This window comes from Nyctereutes procyonoides, unplaced genomic scaffold (genome assembly GCF_905146905.1).
Source record: "Nyctereutes procyonoides isolate TBG_1078 unplaced genomic scaffold, NYPRO_anot_genome, whole genome shotgun sequence".
Lineage (NCBI taxonomy): Eukaryota > Metazoa > Chordata > Mammalia > Carnivora > Canidae > Nyctereutes > Nyctereutes procyonoides.
In genome coordinates this window covers 56,896,913-56,911,170 of record NW_026575043.1, presented here as the reverse complement: position 1 = coordinate 56,911,170, position 14,258 = coordinate 56,896,913, and the positions used below count along the sequence as shown (strand labels likewise).

Here is a 14,258-nt window from a genome sequence, read left to right as displayed (position 1 = left end):
GTATGATGTATACACAGTGTGTGTGATATGTAAGGCATGTATGTGTGTGCAGGTGTGTGATATGCATGTGTGATGGTGTGTGTATGAGCACACTTGTGAATACATATGTGCTAGTGCATCTAGGTGTGCATCTGCCCTCATGTGTGAGCATGTTTGGGAGGGTCTGTGTTTGCTTTGGTAAAAAGCAGGGAGTAATCATTTCTACAACCTTCAAAAATTAAAGCAACTTGAAGGAGTTGAAACCAGGCAAAATCAGAGTAGCTGCAGTGGTGACCTCTCCTTCACCCTGTCTGTGAATGCTGGTGACCTGTGTCCTTGCTGGGAGCACTCTCTCCTGTGTTCTAGCCTTCTACAAGGACATACACTGCCATGCTTAGATCATTTCCAAGCCAACAGTGAAAGAAGAGTGGTTTCCATTTCTGGACAAATGACATGAGCTGTCTAAGCCCCACCTTCTATAAAATGGTGATGATGTCCACCGTACAGGGAGGATTACAGGTAAGACGTGGAAGGGCAGAGGGAGTGACAGTCAATGCTGGGGCACTCTACTGAATAGCAGTCGGTTCTGGGGCACGTTGCTGAGCTTTAAGCCTGGACTTTCCGGCAGGAGCAGGATCTGGATAGGGTACCATTTAAAGCCAGATTCATCTATTTGCCAGGAAAATAAACTTGACTCTAGAACCCAGGGTGTTCTGACTCCTCTAGACTGGGTATGGGACCAGATTTAAAGAAATAAAAAGCAGTATGTCACTTCAGTTTGCATCATTTGTTAATAAATTTTAATACTTAAAATGTGCATTAGCCATGTGTCTCTTTTACTTTATGAGCTGCTGTGCCTTTTTAAAAACTCTGTCTTTTAAAAAACTTTTTATTTTGAAATAATTGTAGATTCATGGGAAGTTGTAAAAAGCACAGAAAGGGGTGCCTGGGGGACTTGGTTAAGTATCTGCCTTCAGCTCAGGTCATAATCCCAGGGTCCTGGGATCAAGCCCTGCCTCAAGGCTCCTTGCTCAGCAGGGAATCTCCTTCTCTTTTCCTATGCTGCTCCCTCTGCTTGTGTTCTTTCTCTAATAAATAAATAAATAAATAAATAAATAAATAAATAAATAAATAAAATCTTTAAAAATAAAATAAAAATACCACAAAGAGTCCCCAGCTATTCCCAGGGTGGCATCCTCTGTAGCTGTGAGCACAATCTCACCACTAGGAAACCAATTCTGGCATATTATTGTTAACTAGACTACAAATTTTACTCAGTTTTCACATGTTAAAATGTTTGCCATTTTTCTCTTGCTATGTTGGTAACACCATAATACTAACCTGTGATGTTTCTGCAAATGTTTCCCTTAAGTTTTGGAGTTTTAATTCTTATATAGCGTATGTTCAGATAAGTAGGTTATATACTTGTGCATCCATATCTACAAGTCTATCATTTCTTTTATTGCTTCGCTGCTTCCCCCCGTCCACCCCATCCAGAGATTGTTTCCATTAATCTCTTTTTTAGCTTTTTTAGTCTTATTGATTTTAAATTATACACCCACACTGGAAGAAAATTCAAAACAATACAAAATAGTATAAACAAATGCAAAGTGAGCTGCAATTCCACTACCTAGAAATAACCATTATCTAGATTTTGGTGAAAATATTGTGTAGTGAAGAAATGAAATAACCTTATCCAAGGAGAGTCTGGCCTTTGCCCTTGGCTCCTGGGAGGTGACCTCTATCTATGCCCCTGGAATGTCCTGCCTGACTGGAGTGTCTTTGTTTGCCTGGGGGCTTTGGTCTTAGGATACTCCTGTTATAGGGGCTTTGGACCACAAGGTATCAGTTCCAATCCCCAGAGGAACTGATAACTAAAGGTATTAGCCAGACCTCCAGGAGGGGCTGGAGACCAGAAAGTGGTCACAGTATGTGATCGAACCCCATAAAAATTATAAACACCAAAGACTCAGGTGAGCTTCCCTGGTTGGCAATTCTCTGTGTGCCCTGTCACACACTGTGGCAAGACGGAAGTAAGGCCACTAGAAGAGGACAGCCAGTTCTGCATCTGAACACCTCTTCAACTCTGCCCTATGCACCCCTTCTCTTGGCTGATTCAATAGAAGCTTTTCCCTGTAATAAATTGTAATGAAGAATAGAAGTTTTCAGCAAGTTCTGTGAGTCCTTCTTGAGAATTATTCAATTTGAAGATGGTTTTGGGAACTCCTTCAATTTATACAATGGTGTTAGAAGCAAGGACGGTCTTGTGGACTAGTCTCCCTAACTTTGTAGTTGGCCTTAAGTCCTTGTAATATACATATATATGAATAAACATAATAGTTACATATGTTGGATCATAATTCTGTTTTATAACCCATTTTTATTTATGTTATAGGTATCTTAATATGCCAATAAATATGGTTTTATATTCTTTTTATTGGCTGTATATATTTATCACAATCTACTTAACTGTTTCTCCATAAATAGACATTCATTTATACTAATGGACACATGTTTCTATTTTTCACTTTTATAAACAATGCTATGGCAGCCCAGGTGGCTCAGCGGTTTGGTGCCGCCTTCAGCCCATGGGGTGATCCTGGAGACCTAGGATCGAGTCCCACATCGGGCTCCCTGCATGGAGCCTGCTTCTCCCTCTGCCTGTGTCTCTGCCTCTCTCTCTCTTTCTCTCTCTGTGTCTCTCATGAATAAATAAATAAAATCTTAAAAAAAAAACAATGCTGTAATGAACATCCTGCTACTTACATTTTTGTGTAAATTGCATGTCTGTTTCTGTAAGATAAATTCCTAGAAACTTAACAACTGAATCAGAGAGTATGTGTGTATTTATAATTTTGCTCCAAAGAATCGAAGTTTATACTAATTTACACTTCCAACAGCAGTGAATAGTGAGTGTCTAGTTCCTCAAACCAGCATTTTCATTAGTTCCTATTAATGTTTACAAAGGCAACAAGCAAAAAATCAGTTGATTTTTTGGATCCCACTTATATCATTTTATGTTAATCAGTCGTTGGAATTTTCATGTGACTTATCCACACACCTCCTTGTTTTGTGCTGTGTGAGAGATCTTAATGCGGTGGGAATGTTTGCAACACATACATCAGAGTTATTGTGCGCCCGTCTTGATGGTCTGTCTTTGCCTTGACAGTCTATCTTTGCCTTGACCATTTACTGTGTGCTTTCTTTGGTTTCTGCTCTACTCACTTCTTGTATGGATAGTAGGGTTTTGTTATTTTTAGTAAAAAATTTTCATTAATGTAGTCAAAAATTTTAAAGTCTTTACTGGTTCTACTTTTTTGGTCATACTTCAAAAGGCTTTTTCCACACCAAGACTGTGAAACTGTGCCTTCTTCCAGTGCTTTGACAACTTCACATTTTACAGTCAAGTCTTGGCTCCAACTGGAATTTACTTTGATGTAATGAGTGTTAATGGGATCCTGCTTTAGTCAATGGTTCCTACTTATTTACTAAGTAATCCATCTTTCCTCTGCTAGATTAAAATGCCATCTTTATCATACACCATGTTCCTGTATATATATTTGGCACGACTTCTAAACATCCTATTTCTTTTGGTGTTTTGTGCAGGTGTTTTTAATGGTTTCACTTTTTATATTTAACTCTGATTCATCTGGAGGGAAAATCAATTTATTTCTTTACATAGCTCACCAAAATAAATGCTGATTAGCTATCTGATTGTCTCACCTTCTGCAACTAACTTATGAAACTTCCATTAACATATATTAAATCATAATATACACTAGGGTCTGTTCTGGGGCTTCATATCACTGATTCACATCCAACTCTATGCTAGTATTACACTGACTTAATAATTATAAATTTGAATTTTTTAAAAATTTATTTATGATAGTCACAGAGAGAGAGAGAGAGAGGCACAGGCAGAGGGAGAAGCAGGCTCCATGCACCGGGAGCCCGACATGGGACTCGATCCCGGGTCTCCAGGATTGCGCCCTGGGCCAAAGGAAGGCGCCAAACCGCTGCACCACCCAGGGATCCCAATAATTATAAATTTGTAATATACTTTTCTATCTAGTTTAGGTTGGTGCCCATTTTTTTTTTAAATGTTAGAATCCTTGCCTATTTACTCTTCCATGTTCCAACCTTAAAATCACATTGTCAAATCTCAAAAGACAACTATTCTAATATTTTTAGTAGAGTCACACTTAATAAATGAATTAATGTGGGCAGGGCTGACCATTCCATTCAGGTCATCTCTATCCTAAATCAGTATATGTTTCTCCACTTATTCAAGCCACTTACCCTACTTAAAATATCAGAGAAATCTGAAGCTGTCTAGTATTCTATAATCTATTTCATCTATGTCCTTCACATTTCAAATCATATATTCTATTAATGTTTTAAAGTATAAAAAGAAAATTTAGAAAGCTAAACCATCAAAATAAAACACACATACCCAAACACAAACACTGTCTACATTTTACTGTACACAGACACACAGACACACCCACAGCTAATATGGCAACTACTACCCTCACCCTGATCAAAGTGGCTAAGCCACGGACACTGACACAAGTCAGAAGCTTCTATCATATCAGCACTAGGAGTAACTACCCTCAAAGAATCCCGTCATTTCTAGCACTTTTATCCACCTACGCATAAAGGTAATTAGGTTCACATATTCACCAACGTTAAGATTTTTATGTGAAGGAAGAAAAACTCCACCCTGATATAGACATCTGGCTTAAAGAGGAAGTAAATTAACAAAGGTCTCCAGCCAGAGTACACACCTGGAGTCAGGACTCTAGAAACTATCAGAGATGTAATAGAAATAGATCAGCAGATGTTTCTGAGTTCCTATGAAGACCGGCAAGAAACAAATTTGTTATTATTACCATATTAGTCATTTTCAAGACACTGTCAGCTACCTAACTCACTTAAAAGGCAGAGAAATTTGAAGCTATCTGATGCATTTCAAGGGATAAGGTAACATTCTCCAGGTAGCCAAGACCTATAAATAGGCTTTAAAAACACTGGCTCCAGGCAGTTTAGCACCGCCTTCAGCCCAGGGCCTGATCCTGGAGACCCAGGATCGAATCCCACGTCAGGCTCCCTGCATGGAGCCTGCTTCTCCCTATGTCTGTGTCTCTGTCTCTCTCTGTGTGTCTCATGAATAAATAAATAACATCTTAAAAAAAAAAAAAAAAACATTGGCTCCTTTTCTGAAAGTCAGCTTTGACAATTAAAGAAAACCCATGAAATCTGTTTTCCTTTGAATTTAAAACCCTAGATCCTGACAGTAACAAGGGTGGCAGTGACAACAGGGTAAGTAGGTATGGGTACATCTATCAAATCCTAGCTTTTTAGTGGCAGGAGCTAGAGCTAGTAAGTTAACTCTATGTAGTATCTATTACCTGTGTCAAATGCTGCTTAACAAAAGACATGAGTTGATGATAAGAATTAGAACATTTTCAGGTCACAGGTAGGCTATACAGCATGAATACTGTAGCCACGTTAATCTGGCTGAGACATTACTTTCTTCATGATACTATCCGGAGTCACTTATTTAACACTGTTCTAGCTACTGATAGAGCAGCCAACAAAACATTTCTAACCCAATAGAGCTTATATTCTATGGGGAAAGACAGAAAACCAAGTATGTGTTATGTCAGGAGCACTCAGTGGTACGGGTCAAAAGCAAGGTGGAGAGGGAGTTGGGAGGTGCAATTTCTATAGGGTGAAGTATGAAAGTGGAAGATAGACAGTGTGGACACTGATGGATCCTGGCTTCTGCCTCAACAGCCAACAAACCTGCTCTTACCAAGGACGCCAACAACCTCTACACCATCAAATCAGTCCCTTCCCTACCTCACCTGACACACCACACCTCACCTCACCTGCCCCTACCCCACCCCCAGCCCCAGACCCTCACCCACTGCACCACCTACTTCTATGCCAGGCTGCTGCTCTCCCCTTCACCAGCTTTTCCTCCCCCTTCCCTCAGTAGAGGGGCTTGTCCTGAACCTGCCACAGCCTACACTCTTTCCCTCACCTCCCCCTACCCACATGTCAGGATAACCTCAAGAATGCCCCTGTTGAAACTCCTGCAAGGGTTCCCACAGCATGAGGTAGAACACAGTCCCTAAATACTCATTAAGGTAGAGTCTCCCAGCTGCCCACAACTGGCATAAACAAGCACTTCACTCAGTCGGCTGACTCCTTCATCTTGTAGATATTAGCTTCCCACAGGAGCCCTCCTGGACCACTCTCTGTGTAAATTATTAGCTATGTTCTCTCCCAACACCCTGTACCCACCACAGTCTGCCATTACCTACTGATGGGTATGTTGACTGTGTCTACAATCAGACTGCACTTTCTTTAAGGGGGTAACCAGGTCTCTTCCCTCGACTAATACGTGTCTCGTCCCCAGCACCGTGCCACCACACAACGGGCCCTTGAGTATGTGCTGAATGACCTCCAGAGTGAAAACACCAGTGTATTCCTACTGTCCACAGAGGCCCACTTGGATCAGGCCAGCCCTCACCCCTGGCCTTGCTTCTCCCTCTCACTCTGCCTGCTGTTGCCCCTGCCTGTGCTGTCAAATAAAGAAATAAAATCTTTTTTTAAAAAACCCTAATTAAAAAAATAAAAATAAAAACCACAAACAAAAGAAGTTTATATGGTCCTCCTCACACAATAGAAATTTCCAAAATGAAATCGGTTTTTACCTTTGCCTGCTAAAGACAATCTCCCTTCCATCTGCTACTAAGAATCAGCTGTCACCCTAAAGCTCTCCCTCTTCTTATCTCCCTCCCATGCATGCATTTTCATCAATTTGTCAGCCACCCAAGTAGGAAGTCTGGGGGAGAGATGGGGCTCACTCACTCAAACGAAGGCAAGTGAGATCATCTGAGGCTGGCGTCTATTTCAGAAACACTGTAAATCTCTGCACCACCCCAACTGCACCATGCAGCCCTTCTGCTGACGATCTCCAGAGATGTGTGGACATATTTCATCTTTATCGGCACTCAAAATACCTACATCCTTGTCTTCATGATACGCTCATTTTCACTCTGGTCTTTCTGTCAAAAGCAACAATTTGCTATTCATAAAATCAAACTTGAAAACAGTGGTAGAAGATGAGGTTTCAGTTCATTAGCAAATCTGTTTTAACCTCAGACATAGATTAGGAACCCTGCTGCATGGGCATTTTCTATGTCAACTGTTGTTAAAAGTGCTTAAACAAGAAAAGTGTGTGTCTTTACAGCTCCATGGGAGGATAAACACACCTTGGTTACTACAGTGCTATAAAATATCAAGGTCAGGGTAACTTATCTCTCTTTCATTTACCTCTCCTTCAAGGACTCCTAAGAAAACAGACAAAAGTAAAATGAGCATATCTAAGGCACAAATCATTTAACAAACTACAGTGCAGGAAAAAAAAAAGTCAAAAAAAGCAATGGACGTCTATTTTCTCAAAACTGAAATCCTTAATATGCTGATTTTTTTCCCCTGCATACTTACAAATGAAGCCAACAAATGAGCAGGGCAGGAGGAACTTGTGGTATATAAGATTGAATCAAATGGCAAGATTTTGTTTTCTCATCTCTCAGGTCTCTGGGAACCAGGGTGCATTTGGGAGGAGAAGAAGGAAAAGTAGGGAGAGAAATTTGGAGGAAATTCGAAGCCAACCATTTAGACTGATTTTTTAACTGTAAAATTTCAGAGTCTTCTTATTATTGCAGGAGCCCAATCCACTTTCCTGGCATAAGGAAGATGAAGAACACCTGATTATTCTTAAGTCAAAATCCCAGATTTTGCCTAGGAAACCCGATCCCATCCACTGTGCCCCAGTGATAAATTCGTGTCACAAAAATTCACTACCAACAGAATCTCAGGCCAGGCCACCCTCTTCAGGTGGAAACACAGTGTGGCTCTCACTATAGGCAGACTCTCAAGAACAAGAACAGCCCTTTCTAATGAGAAGCACTCTTTCATTATCACCTGTTACCTGCCACTGGCCACAGGAATGGCGAAAGAGACTGTGTCCCCACCTTCCTGACCACTTGGCAGACTTGGGTAGATGTCTGACCTTTCTGAACTTCACTTTCTTTGGAGGGGGGAAAAAAACAACCTATTTTACAGAGCTACAGTAAGAATTAAATGAAGATATTTATATGGACTAACAGTGTCTAGAACCCAAGACGTAGCCAATACAATGGATTTAAGCCTCCAGCCAACGCTCCCCAGGACGTTTGGAGCTGCTCTGACTCTGTGTGCTGTGATAAAACACAATTAAAGGCTTCTTAGCCACAGCAGTAAAGCTTCCCAGAAACTGACTCAGGGGCCAAAGAGAGAGCATGACTGTTAGGGTGGGTGATGAGCAAAGGTCTCGAGAGAGGGAGGGAACTGCCATTTAGAGATTAGATACGCGGTTCTTCAATGAAACACAATAGAATCCCACCAGTCCCTGCACTCAGACACAACTGCCTTTCTTTTTTTATTAGCACCCTTTCACTCTTCACCACAATGAGTGTCTACATAGTAGCAAGGTCTAATGGCTCTTCAACAACAAGTGCAGTTGGGAGCCTCCACAGCCTACCATTACTTGCACACATACCCCCAGAAGTTCCCTCAGCAAAAAAGTACCACCTACTGACTGATGACTCACCTTCAACATCAGTTCTGGGGCACACTTCACAGAAGTGTCCCTTACCAGCCACTACTCAGGCTAGACAGCAGAATGATAAAGAAGAGCCTGCAATTCCACCTTACTTTCACAACCAGGAAGCAGATGCACCCAGACCATGTGGCAGAGATCATCTGCAGGCCAGGAAAGGAAACATTCCAGCAACATGTACCAAGAACCTGAGATGTGACAAGCTCTGCACTGAGACCTGGGTTACAATGATGTCAGGACATCACAAGCTAATGGGAAAGATAGCTTCGAGGGAGCTAAGGCACATGTACAATGTACAGAAACACACAAAAGGGCATTCAATGTCATCAGCAGGTTCAGGACATCTTCCTCAGGCAGGACGCCTAAGCTGAGGCCCCCAAGGATGGGCAGGAATTAACCAGGGAGAGGATGTAGAGACAATGGTTTCAAGTAGAAGGAATAAAGAGATCTTTCTCAAAATATTAGCAGTTTGGCTTCTGGTCCCTTCTCTCCTTTATCCTTAACTTTGATGAGCAAAGAAGTGAAGGTAAGAATACGATTGTCTGGAGCCTTCAGGATCCACATAGAGGGATCTATAGGATCTTCAGGATCTCTACATAAAGAGCCAGTGCAATTTCGCGAACCTGTCATCCAAAAAAGAATGAGAGGAAGAGCTAACTTATCACAGCCGTTTCTGAAGTAAAGCAGAAGGAGAAAGAGGGGAGGAAAAGAGGAAGGAGAGAGCAAGATTGAGAAAAGGAAAGTTTGGGAAAGATATGTCTTCTACTTTGGTGATTTGACTTTAAAAAGTGAAAAATCTCTCCTAAATCAAAAATTCAATAAGCAAAGTTAGAAGGTAAGTGCCAAATGAAGGGAGAGACCATGAAAAGAACATTACTAAATAGTTCTACAAAATTGGTTAAGCTCCCCAACTTACTAACTGCAGAGAGAAAAACATATCTTTACAATGAAAAGATCTGGCAGTTATACTAACAAAATGATCAAATTTAGCATCATTAATGGTGGGACAACCTGACATTATGTACCTTTGATGTGACTGTCTGTGAAGCATACCCACCAAAAATCCTGATCCTGAATATAATCAAGCCTTTTAGACCCAACATAGTTCACAGGAAATATAGGGGATGGAGAAACATGTTAACCATTACAAAAAGAAAACAAATCCAGAATGTGGGACGTTTTTCCATACAACTAGGCCTATCACTTCAAAAAGTCCATGCCAAGGGGAAAAGGGGGAAAAAGATTATTCTCTTCGGCATGAAAATGATATAATGGTTATGGAAGGAGTATCTTTATTTTTAGGAATATAAGGTCATGATGTCTCCAACATTTTCTCTGAACCATATGAAAGTAAGAGAGACAGGTACATAAAGCAAGTAAGGCAAAAGTTAACAAACGTCTACTGCAGGTAGATGGCTATACATTTTTTTTTAATATTTATTTATTTATTTATTTATGAGAGAGAGAGAGAGAGAGAGAGAGAGAGAGAGAGAGAGAGAGAGAGAGACAGGCAGAGGGAGAAGCAGGCTCCATGCACCGGAAGCCCGATGTGGGATTCGATCCCGGGTCTCCAGGATCGTGCCCTGGGCCAAAGGCAGGCGCCAAACCGCTGCGCCACCCAGAGATCCCGGTAGATGGCTATAAAGGGGATGGTTGTTTCAAATTTTCTGCGTTAAGATTTTTAATAATAAAACTGTTGGGGGAAAAAACGGAAAAGGAAAGACCTGGGTGGCTCAGTTCATTAAGCAGCTGCCTTTGGCTCAGGTTATGATCCCAGAGTCCTGGGATTGAGCCCTACTTGGGGCTCCCTGCTCAGTGGGGAGTCTGCTTCTCCCTCTATCCCTCCCCTGCTCATTCTCCCTCTCTCTCTCAAATAAATAAATAGAAAAAAAAAAAGCAAGAAAGGAGAAAGACTAATTTCCCAACTTAAAGAGCAAAAGAGAAGAACTAAAAGGGAATTCACAAATATAAAATAAATGGTCAGGGGCACCTGAGTGGCTTAGGGGTTGAGCATCATGATCAAGTTTGGCTCAGGTCATGATCCCAGGGTCCTGGGATCGAGTCCCACAGCAGGCTCCCTGCTGCCTATGTCTCTACCTCTCTCTCTCTGCGTCTCTTATGAATAAATAACATCTTTTTAAAAAATAAATAAGTAAAATTAAAGGTCAAATTCAGGGAACAATACATCCACTAGAGATCAAAGAAATGAAAACTAAAACACCTGAGATACCGTTTTTTGCCTATCAGATTAACAAAGATTTATGAAAGCACAGTAACAATGATACATGATATCCTTTAAACGTACAGCCATTGTGGAAAACAAGCTGGTAATTTCTTATGATGTGAAACATCTCCTTACCTATGACTCACATTTACACAAGAGAAATGAAAATGTGTCCACATCAAGACTTGTACATAAAAAAAAAAAAAAAAAGACTTGTACATGAAGCTGCCATCTTGCATCCCGGCGTGTGTGCACCTAATCTCAGCTGGTCTACCCGAGACCCCCTGAGCGCCAACCCTATTCCCCCACGTGGTCCCATTTCCGCTCCAACAAGATGAAAGAAACTATCATGAACCAGGAGAAACTCACCAAACTGCAAGCACAAGTGCACATTGGTGGAAAAAGAACTGCTCGCCAAAAGAAGAAGGTGGTTCATAGAACAGCTACAGCAGATGATAAAAAACTTCAGTTCTCCTTAAAGAAGTTAGAGGTAAACACTATCTCTAGTACTGAAGAAGTGAATAAGTTCACAAACCAAGGAATAGTGATCCACTTTAACAACCCTAAAGTTCAGGCATCGCTGGCAGCGAACACTTTCACCATTACAGGCCATGCTGAGACAAAGCAGCTGACAGAAATGCTACCCAGTATCTTAAACTAGCTTGGTGCAGACAGTCTGACTAGATTAAGAAGACTGGCTGAAGCTCTGCCCAAACAATCTGTGGATGGAAAAGCATCACTTGCTACCTGAGAGGATGATGTTGATGAAGTTCCAGATCTTGTGCAGAATTTTGATGAAGCTTCCAAGAATGAAGCAAACTGAATTGAGTCAACTTCTGAAGAAGATAAAACTTGAAGAAGTTACTGGGAGCTGCTATTTTATATTATGACTGCTTTTTAAAAAAATTTTTTTAAAGACTTTTTGATTTACCTATTTTTCTTTTTAAGAGATCTTATTTATTTATTCATGATAGACATAGACATAGAGGGAGAGAGAGAGAGAGAGAGAGAGAGAGGCAGAGACACAGGCAGAGGGAGAAGCAGGCTCCATACCGGGAGCCCGACGCGGGACTTGATCCCGGGACTCCAGGATCGTGCCCTGGGCCGAAGGCAGGCGCTAAACTGCTGAGCCACCCAGGGATCCCCTGCTTTTTAAAATTTTTGGATCTGATAAAATCTAGATCTCTAATATTTTTAAGCCTAAGCCCCTTGAACACCGCAGCTCTTTTCAGTTTTTGCTTATACACAATTCATTCTTTGCAGCTAATTAAGCTGAAGAATCCTGGGAATAAAGTTTGAAACAAGGTTAATAAAGTTCTTTGCCTGGGGGGGGAAAAAAAGACTTGTACACGAACAGTCACACCACCTTTATTTATACTGAAGCTAAAAACAATAAAATGAAAGGAAGGCAAGCCAAATGTTTCTGAACAGAGGAATGGATAAAACAAACTGTGGTATGTCCAAGCAACAGAATATTAACTATTGATACATGGAGCAACACAGATGAATCTTAAAAACATATTGAGGAAAAGAAATCAAGCAAAAAAGTACATACTGTATGATTCCATTTATACAGAACACAAGGAAAGACCAATCGAATCTACAGTTGAGAGCAGATGGGGGACGGGAGGAATGCCTGGAAAGGGTACAAAGGAACCTTCTGGGCTTCTGGAAATGTTCTGTATCTTAGCTATAGTGGTTACACATGTGTATACATTTGTCAAAACTATTGAAATGTACATTCAAAACGGTGTATTTTATTGTTTCCATATTAAACCCAAGAGGTGAATTAAAATTTCAAATTACAGTAATGACACTCAGAGTTGGGGAGGATGTGGGAGAGTAGGGTCTCTTTCATATGCTGGTAGTGGGAATACTGACTGGTCCAACTTTTTTTTTTCTTTTTTTTGCTAACAGCTTTATTGGAATGTATCTCACATACCATACTATTCATGCATTTAAAGTAGATAATTTCAATGGTTTTTAGTCTAATCACAGAGTTGTGCAACTATCACCACAGTCAATTTTACAACATTCCTATTACTTCAAAAAGACACGCCATACCCCTCAGTCATTACCTCCTAATCCTAAGCAACTACTAATCTACTTTCTATCTCTAAATGTGTGTCTACTCTGGACATTTCATGTAAGTGGAATCATGTAATATGTGGTTTTGTGACAGATTTCAACTTAGCATAATGTTTTCAAGGTTCATACATATGATAGTGAATATTTTAGTTCCTTTTTACAGCTGAACAATATTCCATTATATGGATGCAACACATTTTGTTTGTTTTGTTTGTTTATTTTTACTTATAAAGATTGATTATTTATTCATGGAAGACAGAGAGAGGTGGGGGGGGGCGGCACAGAGACACAGGCAGAGGGAGAAGCAGGCTCCGTGCAGGAAGCCCAACGCGGGACTCAATCCCGGGACCCCAGGATCACGCCCCGGGCTGAAGGCGGCGCCAAACCGCTGAGCCACCCGGGCTACCCTATTTATTTACTGATAGGCATTTGGGTTGTTTCCACCTTTGGGTTATTATGAATAATGCAGCTATGAGCATTGGTTTACTGGTTTTGTATGGACATATGCTTTCATTTCTCTTGCATAGACACCTAGGAATGCCAACTCCTGGGGCAAATGGCAAATCTATGTTTAACTTTTTGAGGAACTACTAGAGTGGCTTCCACAGTGGCTACACCATTTTACATTCCCACCAGCAACGTACAGAGGGTTCCAGTCTCTCCACATCCTCACCAGCACTTGTCACACCCTAGTGGGTGTGTGAAGCAGTATCTCTGTGGTTTCAATTTTCATTTCCCTAATGATTAATAGTGTTAAACATTTTTTCATGTGTTTATTGGCCATTAATGACAGATACAGAGAGAGAGAGGCAGAGACATAGACTTAGGGAGAAGCAGGCTCCATGCAGGGAGCCCAATGTGGGGCTCAATCCCGGAACTCAGGGATCATGCCCTGAGCTGAAGGCAGCCACTCAACTGCTGAGCCACCCAGGTGTCCCTTATCACAGTATTTAAACTGGATCTCAATACTTTCCTGATACATAAATAAAAATTAACCCCAAATGGATCACTGTCCAACATGCGAACCAAAACTATAAAACTTCTTGAAGAAAATATAAGAAAACGAGAGACCTTCTTAAACAGGACACAAAAAACATGAACTAAAAATATATATATATATTCTGGACTTCATCAAAATTTAAAACTTTTGCTCTTCAAAAGATAATTGAAAATGATAGTGCATGTCTATTTTTACCTACACAAGTACAGAAAAAAATAAAAAGGATGTAGTAACAAAAACAGGGTATAGGGATCCCTGGGTGGCGCAGCGGTTTGGCGCCTGCCTTTGGC

At 40.9% G+C, this 14,258-nt stretch overlaps 1 protein-coding gene and 1 pseudogene across 2 annotated transcripts in view; one reads left to right on the top strand and one right to left on the bottom strand.

The window, feature by feature from the left end:
• The window catches only part of MLXIP (MLX interacting protein), a 59,185-nt gene that overhangs the window by 25,001 nt on the left and 19,926 nt on the right, over window positions 1-14,258 (bottom strand). The window lies entirely within an intron of this gene.
• Window positions 11,215-11,775, top strand: LOC129507943 (transcription factor BTF3-like; annotated as a pseudogene).